The sequence below is a fragment of the Talpa europaea genome (assembly GCF_964194135.1).
Source record: "Talpa europaea genome assembly, chromosome: 8".
Taxonomy (NCBI): Eukaryota; Metazoa; Chordata; class Mammalia; order Eulipotyphla; family Talpidae; genus Talpa; species Talpa europaea.
Window position 1 is genome coordinate 74901071 of NC_140075.1, and position 21869 is coordinate 74922939.

A 21869-nucleotide genomic window follows, 5' to 3' on the forward strand; every position below is an offset into this window, starting at 1 on the left:
CTAATGGTGGGAGGGCAGAAAAAGCCTGATAACTTCCATTTACCCAACAATTGGTAAAAAACAAATTTAAAATTATAAAAAATCAAAACCCAAGACAAGTCATGTGAAAAGAGACTGCTGAATTGACCCTGTGACTCCAACCATCAGCCTCAGGGGATATAGGTTCCCTCTCTCTAAAAGTAGATCACTCCTATCTGTATGATTTAGTAAGTTATTTCCAGGTTTGCAATTGTTACTCTTATTAATTATATGGAATAATTTTTTAGTGTCCCCAGGCCTTCAAAATAATCTATCAAATCATATGAAATAGGAAAACTCTACTTTGGTGAGTAAGGAAAAGCAAGGATATTCATTGTGGTTTTCAGTTTTTGATGTATCAGAGTGCTGTAGACTCTCCCCCTCCCTTCCCCACCCCCCTCCATCCTCTCACAAACCATGAATAATAGGATTGAAGAGAGTACCTGTAGGGTAAATGAAAAGTGTCAGGCTTTTCTGCCCTCCCACCATTAGGATTGATGATGGATCCTTGCGGTCCTGAGTGCATGCCTGATGGCGGGCACCTGGAGTAGGGTGTGGGCCTAGATGGATGGGATTCACCTGGGCTAAGGCTGGGTTTATAAGGCAGCGTCACGGAGACGCCAGCAGAAGCAGAGAAGAACGAACGGGAGAAGCAGAAGCCGAGAACGAATGGAAGAACCATGAGAGAAGCAGAGAGAAGGCCGGAGAGCCCAGAAAGAGTGAAGACTTGCTGGGGGCTGGGAGGCCTGCCAGCCTCCTGGCCCCCCAGCACCCCTGCCTGCCGTGTGCCTGGTAAATCCCAAAAAAAGCCTGCAAAAGCCCCTGAGGGCCCCAGGAGTCCTCCTCCTTCACCCATCTGCTGGAATCATAGAAAACCTGCTTCGTGTCATCCTGTTACTACAGTACCTCAGAGGAATCAGGAGTTACAAGAAGAGGATTACAATGGTATCTCAGTCCTGGTTTAGATGTCTATTGCAATGGTAGCCTTGCAGATCTGCTCCACAGTTATAGCCACAGTGGCAGGGCAAACTGAGAGTAACTGGAAGGCCAAGAGGAGCAGGTGAGGGACTTGTGTGTCCATTATTTAGGGCACAATCAGGAAGAATTTGATGTTGGGCTCCCTGATGCAGAGGATCCACGTGTGCTAGGTCACTGATGATGGCATTGGGGCAGGATTGGAAACCTGGGGTCAGAGTAGATGTTCTACATTAGAAGGCTATGGGGTGAGGCCTGTTTTCAAAGAGATACCCAAAGGAATTCACCTGTGCCTTCCTCAAGAAAACACGCTTTTAGTGCATACCAGAAAGACAATGTTTTTTGGCAGAGAGAAGACTACAACTGCATAAGGTAGGTAGCAGTGTTTTTGGCATTTTTCTCTGAAGTTCTACTTTCTGCTTCAATAAAGAAAAAGCTAGAACCAGAAAAGGGAGGCAGGAAGAATTTCATTGTGCCTGACTTAGGAGAGGGGAGTGTTTATTGGAAATGAAATTGAAGTCTTAAATTTGGGCATGAATGGAAACTTATAGACTCTGGTCCAGATTTTTTTAGAGGCAGGAAAGGGATATTAAAAAGGTTAGTTATTGAAGACAGTAAAACCATTCCATGTTTGGACTTTATTCGGATTGTTCAGTTAATCTGCCAACACTGGCATGCCTTAAATGCTACTGCAGCCACAGTGTAGGCAGCATATTTTATTTATTCATTGGCATCTCTGATATGTTTATGACTAGAAACCCTATGATAATTTTTAAAAGTTTTTTTTTTATTTTTATATTCCCCATACAATTGCAACCCCCTGATTTTGACCCCAATCCCTACCCCCCCCCCACAAAGTGTGTCTGGTTCATAGTTGTTTGTTGATTTTGATTTTTTTCTTTCTTGTAGTTACTCTTTTTCCTCCTCCCTTATTTAGGTTTTCTAGATTCCTGCTATGAGTGAGACCATCCGGTATTTTTCTTTTTCTTTCTGGCTTATTTTAAAAGTTTTAATTGAGTTAAACCTCAGGACAAATGATTCACTGTATAATTCTCATAACACGGGAAACATTTAACTACCATATCGATGACTACCTTTGGAATGGAGAATGTAAACCTATACTCATAATTCTTTAAGAATTAAGACATCATTTAAGTTTTAAAGTCAGATCCATACATTAAGCCATACTTTTCAAGGACATAAGAAAGCAATTACCAGTCATGTTTCAGGATTCTTGTTCACAAATTCTATCCAGAGAAGAGTCACTGAGTACTTTTGGGTCCTGGGTTTTGTTTTGTTTCAGCGAGGGAAGGCGCCTAAAAAAAATATTTTCACAATATTTGCCTGAGAAGCAGCAACGATTGTACTTTGTTATGTATTATTGGCTTGGTGAGTTTCCCTGCCTTTCCTGACTCTCTTCAGCTATGCTGGTGAAATTGGAGGGTTTTATCCATGCTTCTGGTTTCTTCATCTACCCCTTTGAGGCTTCTTTTCTGTATGCTCCCTTTTGGGGAAGATTCCACATGTTGTCACATAAATGGGCTTTCTTTCTTGTTGTAGTGAAGGGGATGTTGGAACTGTCAGCCTTTTCTTATTAATTCACCATGTTACACAAACAGTGCTTCTGGAATCCTTGATGGATACAATGAATAAGTAAGAGGGAAAAGAGAAGACTGGAGGAAAAAAAAATGGCAATGAATAAGAAAAATATGGGTAAAGTAAAAACAGAAAATAAGGGGTGGTAGAGGGACAAGGGAGGATCCTTTCAATTTCTCTCTGTGGAACTGGCATTTCTGGGCTACCCTGCTCTGTGGTTTTCTGGTTTGCTTAATTGAGTGGATGTATGAATGGCGTTACTATGATTATATAACAGGGTCTAAGCAGCTCACTGTTGTGTGAAAGTGAATGAGCACTACATTTTACTAAACTGTTAGCTTGCTTTGGCAGCTGTTGCACTGTGATAAATGATTGCAAAATTAATTAATTGAAGAGGTTAGTATAGTATTAAATATATCCCATCGAGCTGTAATAGTGAGAATTTGTTATTCAATGAGCATCCACCATTTGCTAATGGGAAATTCTCTTCTAGTATTATATATAGTGTTTTGGAGAAAAACAGAGACAAAAGTCTATTGGACCACATTATTAGAACTTTATTTGAGGGAGTGCTAACTCTTTTCATGGAAGGACTACACTGTCATAAGGGACAAGATCTCCCTAAGCAAGCTTTTCAAATTTGAATTTTTTTCTTCCTTTGAGTGTTCTCATACAGTCTTGTTTTCCCCTAATAGTTGTCAACTGACTTAGAGTTGAGTGGAATCTCAGTTCATTGCTATTACATTCTTCATGTATGTAGAATAATTGATTCTTTTTAAAAATTCAGAATCCAATTTCTATTTAAAAGAAGACATTTTTCCTTTCTGTTGTTTTTAAAAAGGAGTATGTGTTCATATTAAATGCTGTTCCATCAAATATGTTTTAAGCAATCATATTAGTTCACCTTTTTATTCAGATATCTGGAAATTATATCAAAAACTTTCACTTTCTCCTAAACATATTCAGTAATAAGATTGTGATATACAAGTGAAATTCTTAATGACCCTGTGTACTCACTTCAGATAGCTTGGATGATAAAGCTTATCATCCAGGGGAAGGAACTACACTCAGATTTCATATCTTACGTAGGACTGGAGGATTCTTTCCCTTTGTTTTCTGTAGGCTATACAAGAATGCCTCATCTTCTGGGGCGGGGAAGGAGACAGATGGCTTTCTCAGGCAATATAAGTATATAGGTGGCATCTCAGAATGTTCTTCTGTTTGCCTTATAAGAATAGAGATCATAGGGCCTCCCCTGGTGGCGCAGCAGTTGAGCGCTGGGCTGCAAAGCTGCCGGCAGCCTCTGCAGCACCGGTTCGATCCCTGGCCACCGGCGAGGGTCCCACATGGCAAGCAGAGCTCTCCTGCCGCCAACTGCTCCCCTCAGCAGTGTGTCTGTCTGCCTTTTCTGCTCGCCGCTTTGGCTCTGGTGGATTCTTTCACCCTCCCACGCTTCTGACTGTACCTAGTGCTTGTATAAATAAATAAATAAATCTTTATTAAAAAATTAATGCAATTAAAAAAAAATAGAGATCATAATGGTGTAGGGGTCCTTCCTCTGGGGGAGGATACACTGCATGTGCTGTAGAGCACTCTGGTCCAGGCTTGCTTCTTTTGGGATGATGGTTGGATGGGGCCCCAGGGTTTTCTTTGATTCTTGTCTTCTAAATTTCCCTAGTAAAGCAATTGTGGTGCTGTAGAATCTAGGGATACAGCTTGTAGGACAGAAATCCACTGTATATTGATTCTTATGAATTGTGACTTCATGCCTCTGGGTTTTTAAAGGAGGAACATCCCCTAAACATGCCTCATCTTTTGCTCTACCCCTTATTTTCCTCCTGTCAGGGCTAACTAAATTATCTAGCTGGGAGGAGGCAGCACTGATCTATATTTATCAAGTTGTCAGGACCTAACCCTATCAACATTCTAAATAAGAAGCATTTGGAATCCTTCCCAAACTTCCTCCACCCCCCACCCCTGCTTCCCTCTCCACTCTGAGGGGAGGGAACTAACTCATATACATGTTTTACTTTGCAGACCCAACTTTCCTGCGTGTAGTCTGTCTCTAGGACTGGGTTTGGGGGGCAGGGAGTTTTCAGGCCTAGGGGGTTCTCATGGTAAGCTAAATTTTCCTACTTAGTGAGGGACAAGAATGGTATTTTGAACTTCCTTTTGCTCCATACATTTGTCTTGTTTTTCACTTGGTTCAGCTCTTGGATGAAAGGGATACCACTGACCAGGCCTCCTTGAATTCCAACCTCTTCCCAGTGGGGGCCTGTTGCTGTAATGGAGCAGTACATCCAGTGCTGCTCTATGGCACAGATGCTCTTTTCACTGATTGATTTGCTTTTAGGCAAAAGGTGGTACTTATGGGGAGAAAGATGTTTCAAATTTCAAATATTTGGAATTGAACCTTTGTATCTGTTACTATGTTCAAACATAATACTCCACTAGACAAGCATTCCTTCCAGACTCAATAAATAAGCTAATAGATCTTGTTTGGCAATCCAAATGCTTTGCTTAGCTTATTCTCACCTAGCAAAGATGTATAGCTAGAAATGGAATAAAACTGTGAAGTGCAGTCATTGGTATTTCATGGTCAGTTAGCTTAACTATATCCTGGCTGTTGAGGAGCATTTAAATGATTTTAAAAGTCTCTGTAGAGATATAGCATATTTCAAAGAAGCAATCAAGCATGCAAATACTAGCATTTAAAATTCTGAGTTAAAAATCTTCAATACAATAAACATACAATAATTACCAGGTTGGTTTGTTGGGCATTAAGAGTTCAAACAGTACATTTTTAGAATTTCTTGAAGGATAAAGTGAATTCTAGTTAAGATAAATTGATGTTGAAAAGAGAGAACTACTTTTGATGTAAATCCCTATGAATGTAAATCTATACAATAGTTCCATCTCCTCTGTGGTTTTGTTTCCTGAGGTTTCAGTGACCTGAAACTACTACTACTATATGATACTAGTACCAACAATAAGTTATTTTGTGTGAGAGAGGCCACTTTTACCACAGTACATTAGAATTTTTCTCTTGTTAGTTATTGAAAATACAAGATATACACTGTTTGATACCTGTGGTTTTAGGTATTCACTGCGGATATTGGAACATCTGTCAAGGATAAAGGTGGACCATTTTAGTTGTCTGGACACAGCTTCTTTGTACATTTTTAGGCCCTGATGAGTAATTATCTGTTTGCTGAGTATATTCTGAAACAAATATTTTGTTTTTAGGAAGGGAGTGAATAAACAGGAAAACCTTTTTAAAAATTAGAACAAAAAGTGTGCAATATGTGAATTTAAACATAAATGAATTAAGCTCTTCTCTTGATGGTTAGGAGCTCTCATTGAGTTCATTTTACAGAAATGCTTTTCAGGTAAAAGTAAAAATATCATTATGACAAACTGATGGTTTTCCTTCTAGATAATTTGTTACTATATCTGAATGCACTGCTAGAATCATATCATACTACCTATATATGGGAAATGTGATGGATTGATTTTTGTCCAAACTCTCTGTAAAGGATTAAACAAATTTGAGAGAATGATGTATAAGCATAGTAAGGGGAAGGAATGTCTCTAGGTCTGTTCCTGTCAGTCTCTGTCTCAGTCTTCTGTCCTTTTCAGCACCCCAGGAATTCAATTCTTACGTCATGAGATTTTCTCATGTTTGCATCAAACAGTATTTATATTCATTCTTCCATTAACCTCTATCCTTTTTATTTTTCCTGATACTTGTTCCCTTTCTTCCTAACATCAATGATTTGTGTCCCTAGCTCTATTGTGCCACATTATTTTCTAGACTGTGACTCTTTGAAGGAATGGAGTATGATTGTTTTATCAAATAAGCAATGCCTGCACAGGATAGTGCCCAATAAGTATTTATTAACTAAATAAATGAGCTATTAGTATGTGGCTACATAGTAATTTTGTTAAATGGAAACCTTCTGTCTTGTGATTTTCATATTACAGAAGGCTATTTTGCATATATTCTAAAGCAGAACAACTTTATCCTGATGTTCTTTCCTCTTCAGTGAAATAGGTTTAATTGCAGAATATGCTTCTTTGCAAATTTCCAGTAATGATTCATTGTTTTTCATTATTCCACCAGCATCCAAGTGCACATGCTCCATTGCCCATGCCATCATCACTAATTAAGAGGTACTTCATAATGGGAATGGGCCATGTGCTCTATCTTGTCAGCCTAACTGGAGATTGCAGGAAGAAAGGTGATGGACTGTTTCCTGGTTTTGGAACTTTACTCAAACTTTTTTTTTTTGGTGCTAGGTACAAAATAGTGGATAAAAAGATACTGAATATATAAAAGTAGGTATCCTTTTAAGGTTCTGCATGAGTGTTTTCTATAAGGAATACAATTTGCATGCCTTAGAAATCACTCAACTTACTATTTATTGAAAAGATGAAAATATCTGTTAAACAAATGAATGAATTAACAAGTATACAAATGAATGAACTAACACGTATACAACTGTCTGCACATAGAAATGTGATTTGTTATTCCTGAGAGCTGTGGAACTCAAAGTGTGACAAGAATGACATGAAAATTCAAATTGAGCATGGACAGCTGTCCAGTCTGGAGAGAAGAACATAACTACACCCCCCCTTAACCCCACTTTGTTAAAAACTTTAGAGTTGGTCTGTGCCATACTTTCTTTGAAAGTTGTCTTAAAGACACACAATATGCATGTATAACTTTTTACGTGGGAAGCCTCAATAATAAGAGAAAGGCTAAGGATTATGTTTATTTGAATTAAGAGCAAGCTAATTCAGCATGTCTTTTCATATATATGTGTGTATGTGTATATATATGTGTGTATATAATATATATGAAATTCTCAGGAGACATGAATGACTTTTGTGCCCTACTGCCTGTTCTATGCGTCCTCATGTAAACTACTTGGAGTATTACTATCTAACTTGTGAAAGGTATAATTCAGATGTGGGAAGAAATATTTTGACATTTTAGTGTCTCTCATTATTAGTCAACTGAAATTTTGGTTTATAAATAAATTTGGAATTTCCAAGTATCTGATTGTTAACTGAAAAAGGCTATATCTGATTTTTAGCTGAAAAAGACTATATTTGAGCTTTCTGTCAGGAAAACATGTTGGGAAAATGCCAGATCCATAAATGTCTGATTTTTTTCCAATTAGGCATATTTTTATTACTACCATATTATATTCTTACCTGCGTGTAAGTATTCCTGCTCATTTTCAAGGTCTGAAAAATAGGCTACAAAGAAACTCATACTAACAGACTTTGAGTCTTAAGATACCACTGTGGAGCAATGCACATACCAAGTAGGCAGGCCTTGCAGAGCCAGGCAGAACTGCTGAGTACTTCCTGCCTACATGGGCACAATTAGGGCATTGCTACTCATTGCCAAAGTTTTTTATCCCTGCAGTATCAAAATGCTCTTTTAGGTAAGGGATATTTGGAAACTTTATTTAAAAGGCTTGGTCACTTTAATCAATAATTTAAAGAATTTAGTACTAAAATTTCTTAGGGAAAAAATGTTTGATAAATTTTTCAGCATGAAATTTACATTCCCCTTGTGGAAGGGCTATTTTCCAGTAACTATAGTTAATGCATTTATCTCTAAAGGCACAAATGTGTACTCAAGAATCTTCAAACATCTGGCAAAATGGCTTCTTTGAGAAAAGCTAAAATATGGTACTTTGTTTTTAGAAATGATGAGAAATTTTGGAAATGAAATTAAAATGCTTGTGTGCTACAGAGGAAAATGCCTTCCAAGTTCTGTTCGTTGAGTACCCAATATCTCTTTTAAAAAAGAAAAAATACCTTGTACATTTGTTAAAATCTGCTTAACAGTCTGTTCAGTTTGTGTCAAAAGCCCTATTAAAATAATTTTAGGGATTTTGTGGAATATAAACTGATAAGCTTGGTAGATTAAATGTTAACCCTTAAAAGGCTCCTTTATGTTTTGTGATTAAAGACAAAAATAGGTGTTTTTAGAAAAAATTGGCAAGTACTAACTTATAGAAAAATAAAAATAGGAATAGTTACCAATAAATGTTGCATAGTGAGTGTATATTTTGTCAACAGATGTTAAGTTTATCTGTATTTATTACCTTATTATTCTTTAGTATCTAAAATAGACCTTTACAAGATTTTCTAGTCATAAACTAACTTCTTAGAGCAGAGTAAAATTCTGGATAAATTAAATGTTTATACTAGAAAATGAATAATACCCCAAAGAAATTTTCTTTTCTTTCTTTTTATTCTCCTTTGCTTCCTTTTCCTTTCTCTCTTGCTTTCCCTTCTCCCGCCCCCCACTTTTTATTGAGCATCATTATGTGTTATGCACTAGGGATACACAGGTCATTATAATAATTCTATCCTCAAGGAACTTAAATGAATGAGGAAAAAGTACTAATTAAATATTTGCAAATCCATGTGATAAGTTAACAGTACATGGGAATCATAAGGGAGAAATAGTTTAAGTGTTAAGGGAATTCTCAGACTTAGGATAACACTATCTGAATAGTTGAACCTGGAACACTTTGAACCTTGAGAGGTCAAAATTTGTCAAGCATTATGGAGGGACAAAGGGGACTTTTAGAAAAGTGAGCACCCTATATAAAAATCATGGAAATATGAGAATAGTGTAACTAGTTCTTTTGGGTTTCAAACACAGATGATGGAGTCTGGGAGATTAGTCTGAATATGTAAGGCATAGGCTAGATTTTATAGGATCTTCTTTTGCTTAGGAAGGGATTTAGAATACCCCATAGTCCAGGAATCAATACACTTTTTCTTCAGTAAGCCAGGTGGTAAATAACTTAGATTTTGTGGGCCACACACTCTGTCACAGACAATTTTGTCATTGTAACATAAAAGCAGTTATGGATGACATGTGAATAAGCATGATTGTATTCTAATAAAACTTTACTGACACTGAAATTTTAATTTTATATAACTTCTATATGTCATGAAATATTTTTTCCCCAAATACTAAAAAATCTAAATAATTCGTAGCTTGAGGACTGTGTAAAAATAGATTGCATGTTGGATTTGGCCCCACACTGTAGTTTACTGACCCCTATTACAGTGTATAATGAACTATTGAGAAATTCTAACCAGGAAGGATATATGATTTTATTTGCATTCTAAAAAGGTCTCTCCAGTGTGGCATTTTCTAAATCATGCTTGAGGAACCACACTGGAAGTTGCTCTGGGCAAAAAAGCTCCCAAGGACAAATAATCTTAGGAAATGCTTTGTTGCTCTTAGAGAGCCACATAGCATATTATGTATTAAAGGCTCTGACAAGGGTTGCAGAAAACAACTTGTTTAATTTTTTTGTTTATGGAAATTTCTGTGGAACATGATTTAGGAAATGTTATTTTAATGGCAATTAATGAAGTAAACTAAAGATTAGGAGCAAGTAAGCAGAAATCCACTGCAATAGTCATGAAAAAATATTAAGTGAACAAATCAGGGAGTAATGGCAGAGTGTAGAAACTATATTATCAAGAAAATACAATTTCTAGGGGAAAAGAAGGGATAATCTTAAATATTCTATTTAAAATAGGAAAAAAAAACCAGAAAAACACATCTAGGTTTCTTATACACAGTATATAAAAATGTCACATTTTATGCAGTTGGGGAAAATGGACAATCCATGCAAAGGAATAACACTAGACCTTGCATAAAAATTAACTCAAAATGGATAAAAGACTTGGATGTAAGACCAGAAACCATCAAAGAAAATATAGGCAAAATAGTCCATGACATAGGCTTCAGTGATGTCTTAAAGGAAATTTATTAAACAATAAATTAGATTGCTCAGAGTCTTAACAGGAAAGTAGAAAATCTAGCTTGGAGAGCAGGAGTGACTGCAGAAGGCAGAAACCTCAAAGTGAGTTACATATGCCAGTCTTGCTAGGAGGCTGCAAGCTGATATACCTCAGTGATGGCCCCACTTCTGATCACCTTTTGCTACTGCCAGCTTCACAGTGGTTGATACCTACATTTGTCTTATGTCTTCACATTTCTCTGTCAATACCCAGAGTCTTAGGGAAGAAGATCAGACACCTGATTGACTACTGCCCATACCAGTGTCCTGCATTCCAGGGATAGATACTACCTCTTCCCTTAAGTTTCCATGGTAAGAGGTGAGATATTCTTTCCCACCAGTATTACAACCAGTTCAGAATTCTCGCTTAAAGAGAAGGAAATTGTGTTGCTTCCCAAAATGTAAATATCTACCTCAAAGACAAAGAATGGGAACTCTGTGAATAATGTATCTGAAATATGAAGTATAGTATTTTCATTGTATAGATTAACTGGACTAGCTGGATTATAATACTTATATAGAGGGTTAGAAAACTAACAAAAAAATGTCCAAATATAAATATGATTTGTTACATTGGAACCTTTGAGATGCAGTAGAATTTGAAGTTTGTTTTAACAAATGGGGTTCAATGATCTTTTCAAATCCAAGAGAATTCAATTAGTGACTACATAAAATCTTTCTAATGGTTTCATTAAAATTTCCTGGAAATTATCTAAAAATTGGGACTTAATGAAGTGTAATATATTTTTCTGTGGATTGAAAATCTAGTGATATGCAACAAAAACATGCTCTTATTCTTATGTTTCAGGGATTTGGCAAAAACATGATTTGAGATACTTTGAAACCACTTGTATATCTCCAGTTGGTTTTGATGATGATTTTTTTTTAAAGAATTGTTTGTTTGTTTATGCATATAAACTGGGGTGCAGGCCAGAGGTGCAGGGGTAAGAGGATTCACCAGCAATAGAATGGGGAGCAGAACAGGTGGATCTACTGAAATACACTGCTGAGGGGAGCAGCGGTGAAATGGGAGAGGTCTGCCGCGCCATGTGGGTCAGCTCCCTGGCCAGGGATCTAACTCATGCTGCAGTGGCTGGCGATACCTTGATAGCACTGACTTTAACCCTGTGCCACCAGTAAGGCCCCTGGTTCTGATGTTGTTTAAGAGAGAAGTAGTAAGAAAGTATTCCCTTGATCATCAGAAGTTATAAGCTAATATTTTCACTGCTTACTCAGATTTTTTCTAGAATCCTAGAACTGTGATTTCAATATAAACAATCAAAGTTAAGATAATATCAATATATGTTAATGAATCCCATATAGGCTACTGAACTATCTATCTTGGAGAATTATTTCAAAATGAAATAATTCAGCATTTGATAAATGGATTTTGCTCTTAAATTTGGATGACAGTAACCATTTGCTAGTTTCTACTTGTTTCAAAGCAAAATTATAGATGATAATATAAATGACACATTCTAATAGAAAGATATAATCATTTATGTGTATAAACATATTTGTGTCTTTTCCCACTGCCCTACATCACAAGTTAGAAATATGTGAAACAGCTAATTCAGCATTAGTAAACTTAGTTACTGCAATACAGGAACTATTATCCTGGATCATCAAGCTCTTGTGAATATTCACATCTATTCCCCACCTCATCTCTAATGCACAACTCTTTTTAATATCTTAAAACTCTATGGGACTGAAGTTATAAGCAATTTTTATGAGAGTACATTGATCTGCCTAAATTACTTTTAGGCTATGTTACAACCAAATGCTTGGTTGACTTCCTAACTCATCTACTGAGTGATTTGCTACTGCACAGAAAAAAGAATATAAGTTTAATAAAACTTCCAACAAATTTCATGCCATCTTCTGACAGTGAGCTAGAGATAATAACGACAAAATTTGTGAAAAAAGAGCAGACGTCCTATATTAGCCATATGCATAATGATTGTTTCATTAGACAGTAAACACATATGTAGGGTTAAATTTTAAGTTGGACAAAAACATTGTGTGCCCTATATTTGCAAAGTGTGCTGCTGGATGTAAGTAAAAGATAGATGTGAATTAGTATAGACCTTATTTTAAAAAAATGTTATAATTAAATGAGGAGATAAGGTACTTACAAGATAAGCTATTTAGTGCAATATGGAGGTGTATAAATGACTGTTCCCTTACCTCCCTCCACCACTCTTTTTTCACTCTTTTCCTCTTCTCTTTACCTCCTTGTTTCCCTTGTAACATGCTCTGAGATTTAAACCTGTTATCACATCTTTCAGTTGCTTCTAACAGCCAGTCTGATCCTTGGATTTCCCTTTTTCCACAGACACTACTTCCCGCTGCTGTTATCCAGCTATTCTCTGTGCATAGGAACACAAGCAATATATAATACAAAATAACAAGCAGGGAGAAGTAAGAAATATTGCAGAATTTTACAAAGTTCTTACAAATGTGGTTATAAGCATGTAATATGAATTCTTTTAATTTTTTTGGTAATAGAAATCTTATTGAATGAATGTTTATATTTCTGAGTGAGCAGACTTAATCATCTCTACTCCCAACTCCCATTCCCCTAATTCAATTAATATCATTGGGCTAAGGCCTGAGTTCCATCCCCGGCCAGGGAGCTAACCCACATATAGTGCAGCAGACCTCTCCTGTCTAGCCCGCTGCTCCCTTTAGCAGTGTATTCCAGTAAATCTGCCCATTCTTCTCCCCTCTCTGTCTCTGGTGAATCCTCTCACAACCCCTCTCCCCCACCCCCACCACACACACACACCTCTGGCCTGCAGCCTAGTTCTTCTACAGAAAAGACAGACAGACAGACACACACACATACACACACGTCATTGGGGATTCAGGGACAAGAGAAGAAATAAGCTTTCCTTTAAATACAGAATAAAGTAGACTAATAGGAATCCTTTTGCATTAAGGAGGAAGTTTTCCTTCTGGAGGCCTTCTAGACTACCTAACTTTCTCTTCCTATACTTCACATAGAAAAATTGGAAATTTTAACAATTCCCTCACAGGATCTTCTTGCCAGATTATACTAGTACCTTTGTCTTTTTAGTAGACTTGACTCAAAGTACTTTTGTCTGTTTTTAAAAATCAAAACCATATTTACAGGATAGAAATTTATTGCAAAAAATTAAAATGTGCTATCATTTTAAAAATGTGCTTTGGGTTCTGAAGACATGTCAGGAGGATAGTTCATACCAGTTCTCACTGTAGCAGGGGCAGTGTTCAAAACTGAATAGTGAGAAAGGACAACACTCCTATAGGCATACCTTCTAGATTTATGTCAAGCAAAAGGTGACTCTTCTAGATGACAGAGGACCAGTAAGTTCTATAAAGGTTAAAGTTTTATATAGTTAAAATTAATACTGTTTCTCTGTTCATTACTTCATCATATAAAAAGGCAAAAAACTGCATTAGACTTTATTTTTAAAATGATCTGCCTTAGAATATTGGATAGATATGCTGGTAGTTCGCTCTGACCAACATCAGGACAGGGGCACCTCTATGAGGTGGGTAGACATTGTCCAGATGGATGATGATTGCTTGGCCTCACATATATTCCGCCCCATGTTGTGCTCCAGAGAGATTTATCTTTTAAGGCTCACTAATATTTCCCAGGGTGATGTGAAGAGGTCAGTTTAGAAGGTTCTCAAATTTAGTGTAGTGCTAGCTCAATTTATCTGCTCCTTCCAGAAAAAAGGGCTTAATAATTTTAAGTGACTTCGACTTTGGTTATTATGTAATGATTTATTCCAAATTGTCTAACTATATAAATAAAACAACTGGTGAATTCTGTCATATAAATCATGCTGTATTGTTATTTTTGGTGCACTGAAGTACAAATCAGAATACTTGCATTTAGAAGATTCACATTTTTAGCCCATAAATCTGGGCCACTTTCATATTTTTCTGAAATGAGATGGACTATAAATAACTAATTAATAAAAAATGTTTCTTGTGTGCTTGAGAAATTAACTTAATCCCTCTGAAACTGAGTTTGATCATTTACAAAGTGGAAATAACTATCCCACCTCCTGGAATTGTGACGAGAATATGATCAAATTACAAATGCCTTGTAAACCATAAAATACAAACTCTATGACTTGGTGATTATCATTTTTAAAGTTTTGTTAGGTTTCCAGAAAAGACCCTGAAGGGAGATTTGTGTGCAGTGAGTTTATTGTAGAATGTCCTTGGCAGCAGTCCTGTGAGCAATGAAGAAGCCAGGATTAGGCAGAGGAAGAATTGGACAATGATACAGTTGCCTCAATTTGCAGGGCATTACAGGGAAGAATTGAGTGCCATTTTACCTTTGTCCTTAAATGAGGCAAGGTGGCCAGTCTTTTTTACCTTAGTCAACCAATTATTATATGTGGGCTGCCTTTGGGGAGGGGTGTAATCTTGGAAGAGGCAGTTCTATGAGTAGACAAAAATCCCCTAAGGAAAACCTCAGCTGTGACCCTTTAGTGGGAAATGATGGATCCTGAAGGGAGTATATACAATCCATTACCCCACAATGCTCAAATCCACTTGATTTGTGTAGTAAGTTTGCCCCCATCTGAGACTAGCTCCTTTAGAATTCTGGTCAGCCTCTCTTACTGGGGAATATTTATAAGAGGGAGTCTAGGGATGCACTGTAACTGCAGCTACTATAGCTGGTGTCAGGACTATGCAAAAAACAACCTCCAGATCCTTCTTTTCTACTACTCATTCTAGATTCTTTATCTTCAGCTAACTCCTCTATTGGCCAGTTGGTTTATGTGGTGGAGTAACCAAGACCATGCTAAAGGGGATATTTTCTCAAAGTGCCTCTTTCACTAGTGTATTTCTGTCAGACTTGGCCAAGGGGATACTGACAGCCATCCCAATAGATTATCTGTGTACCAAATGTTCTCTTCCTGTGTTCTGTAACTGAGGCCTTGATGAGCAGAATAAATTACACTTTGCTAGGATGGTGACTCCTTTCCTGCCTTTTGGTCTTTTGGAACAAGAAACCCCAAATATGGGACAGTAGAGATAGCTTAGAATTAATGGATACAGCTTAGAAGTTAATGGAACTCTTGGTGTATCCTCTGGTGAAAGCAAGGAATTAGGGACCTCAGAGGTAGAAATTTCTCCAAGTAATTGACTTAGGATAATGGAGGTAGCGCTCTTTGTCCTAATTCATATTTAGCTGACCCAGGTAATGTAAGAGTTGGGAACACAGCACCAAAATAGTCATTGATTAACGTATGTTTGCATCCTAAATGATGGATCTCTGTCATCTAGCATATGCCTCTGGTACTCATTCATATGGTTCTTCACTTGTGTTATCAAGCCAGCAGTATCTAGATAATACAGTATAGCATATACTATATGACACCATATACCATAGAGTATACTATAGTATCGTATACCAAGAGATCAGTGGATTTCTTGGCCCTATGTCTACTGCTTCACCTATTTTGCCTAAAGGAGAATCTTGGTCTGAGGTGGTTATATGGCATACTGTGTCAGTGGATCAAGTTCTCATTAAGCCCTTAGCTAGTGGTTGTATCTGAGGCCCTCAAAGCATGAAAGGCAAATACTGTTATAGAGCAGCCCCGATATTGAACGGGTTCCTGGCTGTGGGTCCTCATCCGCGCGCTTAAAAGGGACTTAGTAATACTCCACTACAGGCACACACAAAAGGTTAATAAAAGGTTTATTTACAAGGGAAAAGGAAATAAGGAAAATGTACAACTCAGGGAGAAAATAGGGAAATAAAGTCTTTAATGCGTCCTACCCGATCCACCGACTTGGAAACCCAAAGTCACTCTCAGAGCTGGCCAGACACTGCTAGCTGGTGGAGAGCCAGCCCACATGTGTGCCTTTTTATATCCACCTGGCTGCTTAACCCCACCCTCAGGTCCCAGCCACCTTCCCTTTGGTGGTGATGGGATTTGGAGTTCCCAGTGTCTTTGGCCTAGGGTGGGGGTGAAGTCCACAAAGCCTGTATGGAATTAGCTTTAGGACATCCTTTTCCCCCTAACAATACCTGCTTGGTATTCATTTCAATCATAATAATTAATTGCCTCATCCAAGGTGGAAGAGTTCCAGTGTAATCAATTTGCCAGCAGTTGGTTGATTTACTCAAGGGATTGTGTTACAATGGAAATTCAGAATTGGTTTCTATAACTTGCAATTTGAGTATTTGTCAGTGGCGATTAGATCAGTCTTTGTAAGTTGAGTCCTGTACTATTAGGCCAATAGCATCTATCTCTTGGACCCATAGCTACCCTTTGTACATCTATTGTACCTACATTTTTAGGGCCAATGAGAGAGACTGACCAGTGGTAACTGGACAATTCATTTTGTGTACTTGGCAGCTTAGTATCTCCTGTGATAGATGACCATTTGTGGACATTACTATGTATACAAATATCTCCATACTGCATACCTACTTTCATGTATTTGCTCCTATTACATTGTTTCTGATATCCCAGTTTTTAGACTTACAACCAAGCAGCCAAGCTGTTAGTCACTGCTCTGAATCTCTATATAATTTTTGACCAAGTTGACTTGTCTCACACAAAATGAATACCAGGTATACTTTTCCAAACTTGACATATTGCTACTATCTTCAGAACTACACCTGAGTGGTGCTGTTTTACAACTCCAGTCTGTTTTTGATTTGCACTCACTCAATCCAACCTGTTCATAAACTAATATAATTTTTACCAACTCTGGAAATGATTACAAAGTACCCACCCTGATAGGGTCATGAGGGTGAGACATAGTGGCAGATGATATGAGGATCTTAGGTCACCTACTTGTGTGTTTACTTCTGTGCCCCTGTAGAAAACAATGTGGCGGTTCCTCAAAAAAATTAAAAATGGAACTCCCATATGATCCAGTAATTCTACTTCTGGGTATTTGGACCTGATAATATGAAAATATTCAAAAAGATAACATGCATCTCTATTTATTGTAGCATTATTCACAATAGCCAAAGTAATGGGGAAAAAACCGAAGTGCCCAACAATGAATGAATGGGTAAGGAAAATACGGTATCTATATACAATGGAATGCTACTCAGTCACAAAAAGAGAAGAAATCTTCCACTTGAGAAACACAGATGGTCTTTGAGGGAATTATGCTAAGTGAAATAGTGAGAAAGAGACAAATACTCAGAGGGAGAGGGAATTGTGTAGAAGGGGCTGATTGTTTGGTGATGGATGGTGACTGGACATTTGGTGGTGGTGAGAAAATGTGTCTTGGAACCCGTGCAGTGTTGTAAATTAATGCTACCTCAATTAAAAAAAAAAAACACAGGTGAGCAATAATACTTAATAAATTTTCTATAAGTAAAATGTGATGATGGGACATCTAATATAGACAGCTAATAAGCAGAGAAATTATTTTTAAAATGCAACCACTGACATGGTTCTATTTTATTTTATATATTTTTTGTTTTGTTTCTAATTGTATTTATTGATATGTTAGTTTAAAACACTGTATATGATTCAGAGGTACTGATGTATGTTACCACACCACACCATACCCACCACCAAACCACCATTTTAAATGGGTATTTATATGTATACCATGCTGGAAGTTGTAACCAATAAACTCCAATATATGGAGTGTGATTTAGTGAGATGTTTGTGGAAAGATCGTGTGCTATAAATAGGTTGAGTTGTCCAAGGAGATACACAAATTAATCATTTACTATTGATATTAAATTCTGTGAGAACACAAATCAAAAAAGGCTGTGTTTATTCTTTCTTTCTTAAATGAATTAGTGAGGAAGGAGTTAAATAGTAGAGAATGTATTGTTTGCAAGTTAACTTCCTGAGGTGACATTTGACTTTTAAGATGCAAGTGATTTTCATTATTATGGATATTATTTAGTTGCTAATTAAATGCTTTCTGTGGATACTAATTTTGTTCTTGTCAGCCTTTTTCTCAGACTAGTGCATCCCTTTGGAATATTCTTGTTTTCCAAACTTTGCTGCCACTAGGCAAAGATTATTGTTAACTTTGCCCTGGAATTTCTAAAATTATTGTCTTCATTGATTGAAGTTTCAATGACATGAGTAATGTGAGCAAAGTACAGTCTCATAGAAACAAGGTGCTGATGTTAACTTGAAGAGGGATTCAATTTCAAATACCTGGAAGTATTTTTGCTTTCAAGAGCGTACTAATCTGTCTCATGTTTACCTGACTTGTTATTATTTTTGTGATATTTGAACCAACTTTTGTTATTCATTCAACAAATATTGAAATGTTAACCACTGGAGATATGCCTATCAAATTCTTTATATTTCCATTTGCCCTAAAATGAACAGTTTGAAAATATCAGTGCAGATGATTCCATTTGACAACTTTAAAAGTGTATCTATGCCTCTAAATATTCTGACATTCCCTCGGGGACAAACTTTGACAATCTTTCCAACACTAATTTGATGTTTCTTTGGTGAGGGATCTGACATTTTCTCATAATTCTTATTTAATGCTGGCACTGTGCTTTTAATTATCAAAGAAGCCACAGGCAATGAAATGTAATTATAGTGAAATGAGTTACAGACCCCTAGACCATGTCACCTTTTGCTTCTTGGTGCAGATTGTATAGTTTTGGCATCAAAGCATTTGAGGCTTATTTCTGATCTCCCTTTTTGGATGAGGTAAGAAGAAAATCTGATTGAGAAACTACTTGTTGTGTTATCACAAGATGACTCTTTGAGACTGATACACTCTTTGTGAGATTTGGTGTGTCATGTTATCCTGCTTACTTGAAGGTACTGCTACCTGCAAAGAAAGAACTGCCTGCTTGGCTTTTTTTTTTTTAAAGATTTATTTATTTATTTATTTATACAAGCACTGGGTACAGTCAGAAGCGCGGGAGGGTGAGAGAATTCACCAGAGCCAGAGCGGGGAGCAGAGCAGGCAGAAGGACCGAAGGACACTGCAGAGGGGAGCAGCGGGCAGGCAGGAGAGGTCTGCGCGCCATGTGGGACCCTCCTCTGGTGGCCGGGGAGCAGCCGGGGATCGAACTGGCGCTGCAGAGGCTGCGGGCAGCTTCGCAACCCAGCGCTCAACCGCTGTGCCACTGGGGAGGCCCTGCTTGGCTTTTTAAAGCATTCCTTTTCATTTTTTCCAAAGGAAATTTAAAAAGTGTTTCTATTCTTGCATAATTATATTTAAAATCATTTATTATGCCAGCCAATAAGTAGTTTTGGAAATTAGCAGCTGAATAATAATGATAATTATGCTGTAGTAACCAAATGTTTGTGTGAAATTCCACTCCACAGATCATTTGCACAAAAATGAGAGTTAAAGGACTAATATTTTAAAAATCCTTAGTATCAAAAGTACTTACCCACTGTGAAGTAAGTTTCCCTCTTGGGTGAGGGATTTCTGGAATTCATACAACTCATTTTCTCTACACAGTTCTCATTGGTGGGTTTTGGTGAGTGGGATTAGGCAGATTCTGAAGCTAATGAACTTCCAGGTTTCTTAATAGAACAATGTGTTCTCCTCTTGATTATTTAATAGTCACTAATCCATTCTTAGAGGACTAGATCTCATTATCTTGCACGTGTGTGTGTGTGTGTGTGTGTATTTGAGAATCTTTTAAAGATATGGTCTTTTTAAGGACACTGAAATGTTCACATGCTTATAGCACTTATTATGTTTACTATTTTACTTTCTCATCGTGGGACACATTTCCAGGGAGTTATATCAACAGCATGGTTGAAAGCTTCCATGTGAGAGACTTCAAGAAAGTAAGTGATATTTCTCAATTGAGATGACAAATCTTAGTGACTTGATTAAGTATAGGGAAAAAGTAAGGAAAGTAGACAAAATACAGGATTTTTAAAAAATCAAAATATTTTGAAGATTTTATTGATTTACTATTGATTTGCAGTACTGTATAAATTTTGGGAGTATAGCTTCATACCTCTATGTGTTTAAAGACTCACCTAACCCATCAGCAAAGTTTTAGTGCCATTCCAAGTATCAGTTGATACCCTTACATGCTCTTGTAACTCACCCTCCCTTCCCTACTCATGACAGCCATATTTTTCACAGTCTGAATTATTTTTTGTGTGCAAATTAAAAAGATTAATAGGAGAAATGGAAACAGAAAAGGAAAGAAGGTCTCTGGGGAAGATGGGAGGATAAGAAATACGAATTTGGAAGGACTGAAAAGGAGAACCACCACCATTACTCATATAAACACTGTTTATTTCTATGCTCTTATTTTTACTACCTCCTAAAATAATTTTAAAACAAAACCAAAAAAACTGTTTAGCGCTTCATATAATTTTTAGGTATGCATTTAATTTTTTCATCATAACTTTAACTGCAAATAATATTTTTAAAATGTTGTAAATATTGACAGTTTAAATAAAATTTACCTGTATCTAGTAAATGTTTTTGAATATATCCAAGAAATTTTAATACAATTAGGTTATTAATAAACCATAATTTAAAAAATATATAGTCATATTTTCATTTCAGTAGTCAAAAGTTTTTCATTTTCTTCCTTTTGAACTTGAATTCCTTTTCATTTCTCCTATTTTCTTTCTGAATAAAATAAACTTATGCTTGGGAGTCATTAATTACTCAACAGTTTTCTACAAGCAAAATGGATATATATAAATTTGAAGATTAAATTTTCAGTGGCAATAGGGATCCTAGTGTTAAATTTTCTCTATTAAATTCTTAATTCACAATTGATCGAGCAGTAGAAGTAAAGTTGGTAAATGTTTTTCAAATATTTGTACTGAACATACATCTTTAAAATGCTTGCTTAGTGCATATTCCAGTGAATGAATATTACTTAATAGAATGAGGAACACTGGTTGGTATGATTTCTGTTGATGTGACAACTGCAAACCTTCTTCATATAAAAGTGTAGGTTGGAATAGAGTTTATTTTAGCAGCCTGTGCTGTTTACTACTTTTCTTATTCCCAAACTCTTCCTTCTCTATTGTTCTGAGGGATGCAGGGGCTGGGATTCAAAATGGTGCATTCATCTTGATATTATGCTGATTATATTCCTGGTGTCCTTAACTGTTTTTATTCTGTGCCATTTTGCTTTGGGACATTTCGCAACTGCTGAACAAGATAGTCTTTATATGGTGTCTTGTGATGAAAGTTTTGCCCCTCCAACTCATCCTGAAATTAGCTGGTTCTTTCTCCTGTGCTTCTCCATGCCCTTCTTGTGCTTGTATGTTTTTTGTTTGGGTGCCTCTGTCATCTTCCTGAATATTATTATACTTCTTTGTTTTACTGCTTAACCATTTCAGACTTACTAATGACAATGAAGTATAAATATCATTAGCCTCTCTAATTTAAGGACTTGATACAATATGAAAGGGGGTGTGAATTTGATATAACACTGCTCTTTCCAGCTTAAAAGAAGTGGCTTATTCA